Source organism: Danio rerio, chromosome 4 (genome assembly GCF_052040795.2).
Source record: "Danio rerio strain M-AB ecotype USA chromosome 4, GRCz13ab, whole genome shotgun sequence".
Lineage (NCBI taxonomy): Eukaryota > Metazoa > Chordata > Actinopteri > Cypriniformes > Danionidae > Danio > Danio rerio.
The window spans coordinates 64,406,646-64,418,234 of NC_141024.2; the positions used below are offsets into that span (position 1 = coordinate 64,406,646).

The window sequence follows — 11,589 nt, forward strand, 5'->3', positions numbered from 1 at the left end:
TAAACAAAAAACCCTTTTGTATGTGGAACTACTTTCTTCCACATTGGATTCAAATCATAAGCTGTCAGTTAAAAAGCTGAGCAAGCACCTTTTAAACTTTAGATCTGTAGTGTCTGCTTTTTGCTGGCTGTATGTGGGCGGAGTAATATACAAAGGGTAAAGAGGCTGTAGGAGTTCTGATATTGCAGAATATTGCACGACTATCAGCCAATCAGATTTGAGAACCAGACAGAACTGTTGTATATATATATATATATATATATATATATATATATATATATATATATATATATATAAATTAGTGCTGTCAATCGATTAAAAAAATTAACTAAAACACACGAAAACAACAACATTATAGCAGATACTGTAAAAAAACTCATTCTCAGCCACTACACTTTTCTGACAGGGTATTCCAGTGTCATTAAGTGTCAGAATGTTGTGGGAATGCTATACAGGCGTTATTATGGATTATAGATGGCAAAATTTTGCTTTTTTTTTTTTTAAAGCATGACGGTAAAACATGAACACCATTATGAATGTAATAAAACAAATGCTTGTTTGTTGTATAAAATTCTTAATAATGACAAAAAATACTAATTTGTGCATCTCTTGACTTTCGGGTGCAGCTGTACTGCTGTTGTGGCTGTGTATTCTGGAAAACTTTCTTTCCCCAATACAAAAATATTTGTTTCGAGTGCTATAGTCTTTTCCCTTAGCCCTACGTCTTCAAGCTAAAGAGAATTGGGACATCTCTACCTCTTCACGTGAAAAAAAGGAATGGTAGGGGAAAGAGGAAGGACTAAGAGGTAGAATTGGGCCTTAATACAGTTTGAAAACCGTGTTTTAAAATCAGACCTTAAATATCCCCTATTGCTTTATTTTCATACACAATATCCATAATGGTTTTTTTTAGTTGTTTTTCAAATTGTTAATGTTCAAGAATTCAGCAAAAAAAAGTGCAGTACAATAAAATGTGTATTATATTTATTGTATAATATAAAAATACAGGAAGGTTTTAATCTTTAAGTAAAAGTAGAGAATGTAATTGTAAGTAGAGAATGCATTGCTGGGTTTAATCATTTACTAAGTAAAAATGTATTACATAATTTTTGCTTAGTAATGGATTATACCCAAAACTGTCATGTTAGCTTAAAATGTATATTTATGAAATAAATAATATTTTTTCATAAAGGATTGATGAACCCTTAACTTTTTGGCACTGCTTTCAGGACTTCTATTCTCCATTTTTGTTAAATGTTACCTGTTCTCAAAATTATTTTGTTTCTCAAAATTAACAGAACACAAACATTGAGAGTGCAGTTCGAGTGCTCATTGACTGCATAAGAAACGAAAGGGATAAAACTCCACAACACACCTCTGCTCTGCCTTCTGCGACTGGTTCTACATATAGTCGACCTGTCAGACCAGCCTCAGTGCAGCAGGAGATGCAAAAGTAAGTGGTTGCTACAGCAGGACTGCTTCATTTTTGGCAAAAATAAAAGTAAAGTACAGAGGGTCACATTTTTTAATACAATTTCTCACTTCATTAATACACAAAGATTGGATCATAAAAAACAACAATTGTTACTTTGTTTAAATTATTTGCCTTTATTTAAAATATTAAAACTTGCTTAATGTTTTTTTTTTATATATTCATAGTAACTGTTACATTAATAATATTACAGTTTGCCATAACAGGTGATTTATAACTATTAAAAAGAGACACTCCTCGCTGCAGCCCGCAGCATAATGACATACTGGACCAGGTCAACTACGTAATGGACGATCACCTAAACCTCCCCATTCCCTAAACCCAATCATCACAGTAGCATGCACGTTAATTTAGTGGGTGGTAGAAGGTGCACTACATAGTGGACCTGGTCCAGTACGTCATTGTGGTTACAGACAGCAGCAAGGACATCTGGATTAAAAAAGGGTCCTTTGATACTTAGAGGTTCATTTATTAATAACTGTCTATGCTTTATTCCAGATGCTTCCCATCACTTTATTCGGAGGCAAAAGAAAAAGGAAGTCTGGAGATGTTCCACGTATATCTGTGGTTAAGTTAATGGAAGTTCAGTTCTGCCTGCAAGCTAAAAATACTGACAAAACCCCTAAAGATGAGGCAGTACTCTTGCAAGCAGGACTTGGAAGGAGGACCATAAATCTCTCCAATAATGCAGATCATGCAGACAGGGGTGTAGATTTAGGGTGGACGGTGGGGACGTGTCCCCACCAATATCCACGAACTACTGAAATGTCCCCACCAATAATTTAATTCACTTAAAAACATCGCGCTGTCAGTATAAACCTAGACATGCCGAAAGGGTTAAATCACGTTCTCTCCTCGAGTCGCACCGCCCCCAAACACATATGAACATTGTGATTGGCTGTGCCTTTCCCTGCTGTCATGTGAGTGGCTGCTTTCAGATCATAGTTTCAGATACAAACAGCGCCAAAACAACTGCCCGGGGGGGATTTCCCGATATGTGTGAGGAGGTGTATGACAGACACACACAAGTGAGGATGGAGGTAGCAAAAAAAGGTGGACATAAAGAGCTTTTTTCAACGAAAAGTGTAAGTCACATAAACTCAAGTTTGCTACTGAATGAGTCCATCATGTTAATCCTGCCATTACTGGTGTTTTCACCACTTTTACGGTCAGTCAAATGTTAAAACAGACTGATATAACTTAGTCTGTAAACAATATTCCCTGAAAACTAACTGCAGAATAAACACCTACGTGTAAACGTATATAAACCTGCCAGTTCTCTTAGTCTCTTAACATCTCCAAGTTTAGGTGAAACAATTTGTCAGAAAAACTACAGCCTGCGCTCCATCTTTTAATAATACTGTGAGACATGTTTAATTTGTACTAAAAATCAACGAAAGTCTTTATTAAACTCTCTCTTTATCAGTTAATAAACATTTTAACTTGACACTTTCAGGCCTGTAGCCAGCTTATTGAAAGGAGGGGTTATTTGTTTTCATGAAAAACAACCTTTTTGCAGTTATTCACCTGAGGTATAAATAATACATTTTAGTGACATATAAGGAGCTAATTTTTGCTGGGTAATCTTGTTGGATAGTTATTATAACTACACTTTTTGATGTACCAAAACAATTTCCTACCATTTTGTCAAATTGCTTTATTTACACGTTTCAACTGTAAGTTTTGTTAAAGTTTTATATATAATAAAAATACTTTTAAATTTTTAGAATAAAGAAATGAAGAGTTCAGATGCCAAAACCTCTAAATGCCATGTAAAATGAGCATTTTTCTCAGCCTTGTATATTTATGTTCAGTTATTTCACTTTAAAGGCAATGAAAAGAACGTATTTGTCACTATATAAGGTAAATCACTGAGTCCACACACAGGAGTTGGAGAAAAATGCTAATTTTAGAAGAAAATATTAAATGGCATTCAGAGGTTTTTGCATCTAAACTCTTCTAATATGTAAATATACTTATGTATGTCAAGCGCAAACCTACGCCCTTGCATGCAGAGGTTAGTTTTAAAGATAAATAAAATCAATAAATTCTTGCTTAAATGAATAAATGGATCTATTTTATTCATAGTTTTTTCCCTGACTGTACCGAACCAGCATTGTTGTGAATCATTATAATCCTTGACTGTACCGAACCAGCATTGTTGTGAATCATTATAATCCTTTAAAGTAGCAAACAAATCATCATATATCATTGCTAATCTGACTACTCCTTAAAGCCACCATGTCTTATTTTACTGCTGCTATGCCTGGTGGTGCCTGCCACTGGTGTCTTGACATTTTAAAGTGATAATTATAACAGTTGGATTAATTTCATATCTCTCTACATTTGTAATGACAAAAAGACTGCTTGTTGGAGTTATTTTGTATTCGTTTAATTTACACTTTAGTTCATGCTGGTTTTACAGTTTTGTCTCATTTAATTGTTTATAATTTGTCCAAACAAAAAATAGGGTGATATTGATGGCAGGCTATCGTAACAAGGCCAAATAATAATAAAGCAAGACTAATAACCTTACAAATCAATGACAATTATGAGGGGAAAGCTTTGAAAAAAGTTGTTATATACTTGAATTGCCAAAAGCAGATCAATTTTAACTGTTATGAGAATTATTGCAATTTCAGAAAGAATTAGTCTATGTTGGTTGTTTTGCCAAAAAAAAAAAAAAACACTGCACTGTTAACCTTTACTGTAGATTATGCAGTAAATAACTGTAAATAGCCAGTGTTTAGCTGTAATGAAAAGAAACAGTATTTTACTGTAAATGGAGCAGGATTTGTATGAAATTCTGTAGTGCAAAGAATAAATTACAGTCATTTACTGTATGTACCCATTACAGATATTTACTGTGATAATAAATGATAAATCACTGTTCAATCATTACTGCCCCATCTACTCAGTTGCTTTATGTTGCTATTTATATTATATATATAATATATATTTACTGTTCAGTTTTGGCATGTGAATGGTCAGTATTGAGGGGAGAGGGAGACATTGCATTGATGATTAGCTGAATTTCTCTGCAGCCATTTCTGTGTTTTCTTTGGTTCCTTTTATGTTTTTAACATTGAGTATCAGGAGTCAACCAATGCCACAGAGCTTATTTAAAGGTAAGTATAAGATATGGACGAGATGCATTTAAAGACAAAAATATTCACACAGAGCAAAGAAATTGTCACAATAATTCTTATACCTTTGTTTACTTTTCCTATAATTAATCTAATTTGCCTAGTTTAGCCTATAGTTAAGCTTTTAAATTGCACTTTAAGCTGAATATTAGTATTTTGCTAAATAACTAGTAAAAATGTGTTATTTAAAAAATATCTTAAACAGCACGTACATACATTTTTGCAGAGACTCAATGAATTTGTCTGGAAAACTTCAAATGAAGTAAGTAAAACTGGCATTAACAATATAGTATAAAGGCTTTCCTAAATAAACTTTTAAATCAGGTTATTTGTTGTGTTTTTTTATTATTACTACAGGTTTAGAATGACATGAGAATCAGATTATTTATTTATTTATTTATTTTTTTTGCTTTGGATGAAGTTTGTATATTTTTATTGTTTTTATTCAATGATATGTGCATGATTGTGATAAATGTAGGCAGTTGCTTTGAAAATATGCTATGTACCAGGGCTGTAAACTCCTGGAGGGCCGCAGCCCAGAAGAATTTAGTTCCAGCCCTGCTTCAACACACTACCTTTAGATTTAGTTTTATAACTGCACTGTTACCCTGTAGATTATGCAGTAAATAACTGTAAAACAGCCAGTGTCTTGCTGTGATTGAAGGAAACAGTATTTTACTGTAAAAGGAGTAGACTTTGTATGAAATTGTGTAGTGCAAAGAATAAATTACAGTAATTTAGTTTTTGTACCCATTACAGATAGTAACTGACTATAAATGACAAATTACCCATCACTGTCCCATCTACTCTGATGCTTTATGTTTCTATTTATAGATATGTGCATTTTAAAGGCAGAAAACAATGATTTAGGCATTAACACACTCACACAGGCTGTCTGTCTTATTCTAAACACAAAGGTGTTAGAACAAGTTTTCAGAAAATGCTGGCCCTTTAAGGGAGTCAGGTGTTTGATTTGTTTACTGCTGAGTGTGCTCTATTCTCTGTCCATCAATTCAGATGTAGAGTCTGATATGTTTTAGGCTTTAAATAAAAATCTACAATGAGTAAGTAAAATGTGTTCAAATGTTTTTGAGGGTTTCTATAATAAGGCTGTGTTTTAACTTATATTGTTGTTCTCTTAAACTGTGTACTTGAAAGCTACATTGTTAGCTAGTTAGCCTCTCCTCATATAACTTCTTACATTACTTTTGTTTAAGTATATTTATTTATTGATATTGCTTATTGCCATAATGTACAGATGCTAACAGTTTCATGTATTTTTCTGGCAACTAAGCCAAAATTAATTCCATCATCTCAGTAAGGTAACATGTGCACAGAAATCATCACAGGGAATCACAAAAACATGATACACATAGCCATCCACACACAAAAGCTCCACTGTCAGGTCCCAGATTGTTAGTTTGTTGCTAAGTATTTTTCAGAGCAGTGTTTCCACCTATGAATTTATATTAGAGACAATAGACAAGTTTGTTGTCATGAGATTTTTAAAGTAAATAATAATTATAGCAATAAAAGATTGAATCCTTTGGTTTTTCGGTGTTGCCGACTTTTTAAAAAAATTTTTTAATATAATTATTTTAAACTTTTTTTTGAGAATTGACACAGTATGTGCCAGTGTTTGACAAACACGCTTTTTTATTGCATATGTGATTGTGATAAATGTTGGCAGTTGCTATAAAAGTATGCTACTGAATATACCTTGGGGGTCAAACTCCAAATTCCTGAAGGACTGCAGTTTGGTTTCCACCCCTGCTTCAACTTTACCTCTAGATTTCTAACAAGCCTTAATTAGTTTGATCAGGTGTGTTTAATTTGAGTTACAGCTTAAAGTCCCAGTCACACTGCCCTATTCTCCCTATAGACTTCTATTCATACGCATGTGAATGCTGCAGACGTTGAATGCAAGCTCATGCGACAAATTTCACAGTTTGCAGCATTGGAAAGTTCAAGCTTGGGGAACTCTGACCTGTGAAATCACATCATGTGACTGCTTGAGACCAATCAAAAATCAAAACATGACCTCTCTGAACAAAAATTTAAACTATGGACCAGTCGCTCGCTTTTTCAAGCTCTAATCACTTTGTTTAATCCCACTCCTTTTCGCAGTGCCGAATGACAGAATTTTGCATGCTCAAACATTAGTGTGACTGCAGCCTTACTGTGCAGACTTGTGGCTCTCAGTAATATGTAAGACAATATTCATATCTGCTGATTTCTTAATTTTGTTTGACATTTTATGTTGTATATTTGTTTGCTGCTAAAACAATAAAATACATTTGTCTGAAATGTTTTATGCCTTCTATTTTTAATAACAGTTAAGAATACTGATTAATTTTAGTAACACTACAATAACTATATATGACATACTATTAATGTGTATGCAGTATAATGCTGTGAGCTGTAACACTACAGTACAGTAATTAACTGTACACAGTTTCCAGTTAGTTACCACTACTGCTCTATTACAGTAATTAACTTTCGACACTGTTGCCAGCTACTCTCTGTAATGGTTTGGTCACAGTAAATAACTGGCAACGATGTTGCCAGCTACTTACTATAACCAAACTTTTACAGTGAGTAGCTGGCAACAGTGTCGCCAGTATTCTACTGTAAAAAAGCCCGGTAAGGTCTAACAGTGTATTTTTCAGCTGCGGTAACAGTGTATAGTTCGGATATAAACACAGATGTTTGTTATACAAAGCAGTTGTAACAGTTACATTGTTAAACCAAAAGATAGCAACAGCCATCAAAAGGTTTACTGAATAGTTCTTCAAAAGTTAGACAACTAGTATTAAAACAAAGTTTGAGTTATTGAATCATTAGTTGAAAATGAAAATGTGTTGTCCAAGATTGCTAAATGTAAAAAGTCTACACTTATATTCAACAGTAGCAAAGATAATTTTTCACAGTATTTATTTATTTTTTTTATCAGCAGACCATTTGTTGATTCATGTTTATTAAAATTACATGTTCTATGCTAAAATCAGAAGTTTCTTGCAGTAATGCTTTTTTAATGGAAGGCAAATTATTATACCTTTTTATTAAATGCAAAACTTTACAAAACTATTATTAATCTTGTTGCTGCTGTTTTTAGTAGTAGTATAATTGCTGATTTCAAATACATGCTTTTAAGACTTGGCAATAGTGATGGAGTACACAACACTTTTTTAAAATTTTGAATTAAATAAATCTGTTTTTTTATACCATGTACAGGGGATACAATGAAATGAAATAATAACAGATAACAAAGGCTTAAATTAAACCTCAAAAGAGACAAAAAATATATATTTATTTTTTATATAATTAAGTAAACTTAATATCAAAACAAGTAAAAGAAAATAACACCTATGAACCTGCTTTAATTTCTATAATGCTATAATTAAGGTGTTTGATAATTAGGTGCAATGGGAGCCTTGCAATGAGGTACTCTGCATTTCCTGGGGAGACGTGTTCAAGTGTTGATGTTTTGTTTTTTTGACAGGTTCTTTAAAGACATGTGAGTTTCTGTTTGTAAAAAATAGTGGAATAGCTTTTCTCACAAAAAATGGCAAATAGTTTTAATAAGTTCCTGTCTTTAAAATGATTTTACTAAGATGACATCCCTAATACGTATGAAACCAAGTGTGAAGATTGGGATCGCTCAATACCATAATTTTGGATTTGGATACCAGAATGTCTCAAAATCGATACTAATTTGATAACATCAATTTTATATTTAACCATTTATTAGCGTAGTGTTAACATTATTCTAGCATAAATTTGTATGTTTTTAGCTTAACTTAAGACGTTAAATTTGAAATTGGGCAATTGTGGGTAATGAAAGACAACACTTTTTGTAAAACACATTTCATATTTTACTTGTTAACTTGTGAACTTGTAAACTTACTAAACTGTACAATTAATAAAAGAGGAACTGAACAGAAGTAGAACAGAACAGAAGTAGAAAAGATTGATTAGTGATTATTAAAAAACAAAACAAAAAAACAAACATTGTAAAGTTAAATAAAATTACTCAGAAACTTCACTAATTTCAAAAACACGCCTGTTGACATGCTTTAAAGCCAAATGCAGCGGGAGCCTGGCAATAAGGTCATCAGGGTTTCCTGAAAAAACGATCTGAGGAACCACGTATACTTCACTGTCACTTCCCAGGAAGTGGCAAGTGTGATTGACATTGGACACCCCGATCACTTCAACGACCGTTTCTTGCATCTGGCCCTCTGCAATCTAGGTATGTAAAAAAAAAATATATATATATATATATATATATATAGTTATAGTATATATAGTATATATATATATATATATATATATATATATATATATATATATATATATATATATATATATATAGTTTCAATGTACCAACACTGTCTCAGTTTGTTGTAATATAGAAATGTTTTACATGTACCTCCACAGTTGTGTAATTTGAAGAATGGAACTTTCCAATTCCTGTTTCCTGGACGCAGGGACGTAGATGAGGACCTCATCACCCACAAAAAGCTCTGTCAAAGCTGCCTCCCTCCACAGTAAAACACTAAAGGTCCCCTCCAGGCATTTAATATTTAGGTCCACTATTGGCACTGCAAAAGAGCAATTTACGAGTGAGTGTAGTAGCATTTCCCATGTATGTTTCTTCTGTTTTTCAACAATGCATAATATGGATATTTATTTGATTCACCCATATTTTGGTCAATTAGCCTTAGTAATTCCCCATATCTGAAACTATGATCTGAAAGCAGCCACTCACATGACAGCAGGCCAATAAAAAACAATGTTCATATGTGTTTGGGGGCGGTGCGACTCGAGGAGAGAACGTGATTTAACCCTTTCAGCATGTCTAGGTTTATACTGACAGCGCAATGTTTTTAAGTGAATTAAATTATTGGTGGGGACATTTCAGTAGTTTGTGGATATTGGTGGGGACACGTCCCCACCGTCCACCCTAAATCTACGCCCCTGTCTGCATGATCTGCATTATTGGAGAGATTTATGGTCCTCCTTCCAAGTCCTGCTTGCAAGAGTACTGCCTCATCTTTAGGGTTTTTTTTCAGTATTTTTAGCTTGCAGGCAGAACTGAACTTCCACTAACTTAACCACAGATATACGTGGAACATCTCCAGACTTCCTTTTTCTTTTGCCTCCGAATAAAGTGATGGGAAGCATCTGGAATAAAGCATAGACAGTTATTAATAAATGAACCTCTAAGTATCAAAGGACCCTTTTTTAATCCAGATGTCCTTGCTGCTGTCTGTAACCACAATGACGTACTGGACCAGGTCCACCATGTAGTGCACCTTCTACCACCCACTAAATTAACGTGCATGCTACTGTGATGATTGGGTTTAGGGAATGGGGAGGTTTAGGTGATCTTCCATTACGTAGTTGACCTGGTCCAGTATGTCATCATGCTGCGGGCTGCAGCGAGGAGTGTCTCTTTTTAATAGTTATAAATCACCTGTTATGGCAAACTGTAATATTATGAATGTAACAGTTACTTTGAATATGAAAAAAAAAACATTAAGCAAGTTTTAATATTTTAAATAAAGGCAAATAAATTAAACAAAGTAACAATTGTTGTTTTTTATGATCCAATCTTTGTGTATAAATGAAGTGAGAAATTGTATTAAAAAATGTGACCCTCTGTACTTTACTTTTATTTTTGCCAAAATGAAGCAGTCCTGCTGTAGCAACCACTTACTTTTGCATCTCCTGCTGCACTGAGGCTGGTCTGACAGGTCGACTATATGTAGAACCAGTCGCAGAAGGCTGAGCAGAGGTGTGTTGTGGAGTTTTATCCCTTTCGTTTCTTATGCAGTCCATGAACACTCGAACTGCACTCTCAATGTTTGTGTTCTGTTAATTTTGAGAAAAATCTAGGTAACATTTAACAAAAATGGAGAATAGAAGTCCTGAAAGCAGTGCCAAAAAGTTAAGGGTTCATCAATCCTTTATGAAAAAATATTATTTATTTCATAAATATACATTTTAAGCTAACATGGCAGTTTTGGGTATAATCCATTACTAAGCAAAAATTATGTAATACATTTTTACTTAGTAAATGAATAAACCCAGCAATGCATTCTCTACTTACAATTACATTCTCTACTTTTACTTAAAGGGGTGGTCCACAATAGCTTTTTTAAGCTTTGGTTGTGTTTATGGGGTGCAAAACAATGTGGGTTCATTATGCATTTGTAATAAATCACGTTATTTGTTCACAGATCTTACCTTCAATTTATACAGCTACTGAGCTAACATGGAAACGACCATCATATTTCCTGGTTTGTTCTATAAAGCCTGCCCTCAAAGGGATCTGATTAGTCAGCTAACCTAATGTGTTTTGGTTGGTGGATCGGCATCACGTCACCAGGAAACGTCATGCCTCTTTTGCATGCTGTCCGTCAGACTGTAAATAATGTCAGTGAAGCCGTATCAGTTTGAGCCCGAATCAGATACAGAAAATGAAGAGGACACAGCTGAACTAATGCTAACGCGACTTTTGCAAGATGTTTCGGAATGGTACGTTTTTGTTTTGTTCATTGGTAAGAGGAATGTGGTCAAGCCATCAGCATTTCATAGTAGTACACAGTAACACAGTAATGGTCAGTTTGTACAAATTACATTCCATACTAGTGTAAATAGCAAATGGTACTTTATATGGTGGCTGTAAGGTCTCCCTTTCTAATGGATAACGTTAGCAGGTAACTACTTTGTTTTTCGTTCACTTTCTGATGTTTAACCACGCCATAAAAATGCGATCGTAATAACATTGTACCATAGTAAGGCTTAATTAAAACGCACTTCAGGTAATTATAAAAGCTAAATGTTTATGCAGAATAAATAAATTAAAATGATACTTATAAAAAACATGACATCCCATACTAGTGTATATAGGAAATAGTACATTATAAGATGGTTGTAATGTCT

At 33.7% G+C, this 11,589-nt stretch overlaps 2 long non-coding RNA genes across 2 annotated transcripts in view; both read left to right on the forward strand.

Annotated features, from left to right (window-relative positions):
• LOC147845171 (uncharacterized) overlaps positions 1-11,589 on the forward strand; it is a 72,309-nt gene that overhangs the window by 12,817 nt on the left and 47,903 nt on the right. The gene's annotated exons all lie outside the window — the stretch shown is intronic.
• On the forward strand, positions 470-8,884 carry LOC148682321 (uncharacterized). Its single transcript, XR_015942984.1, has 3 exons — positions 470-2,198; positions 3,508-7,232; positions 7,527-8,884. It is a non-coding gene; the product is annotated as an uncharacterized LOC148682321 (long non-coding RNA).